The following is a 1467-nucleotide window of genomic DNA, read 5'->3' on the forward strand; positions in this document are numbered from 1 at the left end:
AACAAGGGCACAAATGTAGATCATTATATGAAAAGGTAACGTACTGAATGAAGTAAACAAAAAATATTTGGTTGGTGTTAATTTGTTTTCGTGAGAATGTCTATTTTAACCGATCTAACATTTTGTGGTCACAAAATAAAGCAACTTTGGCTTTTGTGTTCTGAATATACCATGGTCTAAACACAAACAGGAGCTCTCCCAAGGGTCTACTTGGTTCACGGTAAGTACCCAAAGGTCCTTTTTCTTGAAGTTTCACAGTCTGAAAATTCCTACTCGAAGATGAAACTGCAAGTATCCTTCAGCCTTTGAACATTCCAATACCTACAAAGTGTATATGTGTGTGTGTCAGAGTGTGGACATCCGTGTGTAAGTATGGTGTATACACGTGTGCATGCATGAGTGTGTGCAAACATGTATGTGCATATGTTAAGACTTGTTGCAGTCACTTGCACAGAAGTATTTGCCGAACAGATTAAAGGATACGGAAGTGATTGGAGAACTTCTGGAAGAGCCTTACATAGGACTATACGATAGTACATATATATATATATATACTCATATGTTCATATGTATGTATATATATACATGTAGTCATCTGTGTGTATATATATATATGTGTATGCTCAAGCCTTCAGAACAAAGCTGGGTCTGGCATCACCTGAAAAGAGAAGAAATAAGAAATTAATTCACCTTGAAAATTATCAATTAACTGAATTAAATAAATCCAATTGCATTAAATGACTGTTGATAATAACCACCCCCACCTCGCTCCATCCTACACAACACACCATCAATACATTAGCCCCCACCCCCTCATTCACCCGATATATTTTCAGCACAGAACACAGACACTATGTAGCGTATGCTATCATCATCATCATCATTGTTTAACATCTGCCTTCCCTGCTGAGAGAGACAGACAGAGAGAAACCATCCAACCATGGGTTGGATGGTTTGACAGTAGAAGACAACCCCAGACTTCTGTGTCTGTTTTGGCAGGATTTTTACAGCTGGATGCCCTTCCTTACACCAACCACCCCACAGGGTGGACTCAGTGCTTTTTATGTGGCACAAGCACAGGTGAGGTCAGTTTTGGCAAGGTTTTTACAGCTGGATGCCCTTCCAAATGCCAACCACTTCACAGTGTGCCAGCCCAGTCAAACCGTCCAACCCATGCCAGCATGGACAAGGAATGTTAAATGATGATGATGATGGTCTTATTCTATTAGTCTCTTTTGCCAAACTGCTAAGTTACAGGGACAGAAACACACCAACATTGGTTGTCAAATAGTGGAGGGGGATAACCCCTCCACACATATATATAAATACATGATGGGCTTCTTTCAGTTTCCATCTACCTAATCCACTTATACATATACTTATACATATAGATGTGCATGTGTATATATGCATATGCATATATATATAGATGTGTATATATATATATATATATATATATATATATAT

General features: G+C 38.4%; 1 long non-coding RNA gene across 1 annotated transcript in view; it reads right to left on the minus strand.

Moving 5' to 3' along the window:
• Nucleotides 1–1467, minus strand: part of LOC128251298 (uncharacterized) — a 46031-nt gene that overhangs the window by 1658 nt on the left and 42906 nt on the right. Inside the window, exon 2 of the long non-coding RNA XR_008267069.1 lies at nucleotides 484–658. This is a non-coding gene — a long non-coding RNA (uncharacterized LOC128251298). The remainder of the gene's footprint in view (nucleotides 1–483; nucleotides 659–1467) is intronic.

Source organism: Octopus bimaculoides, chromosome 30, assembly GCF_001194135.2.
Source record: "Octopus bimaculoides isolate UCB-OBI-ISO-001 chromosome 30, ASM119413v2, whole genome shotgun sequence".
Taxonomy (NCBI): Eukaryota; Metazoa; Mollusca; class Cephalopoda; order Octopoda; family Octopodidae; genus Octopus; species Octopus bimaculoides.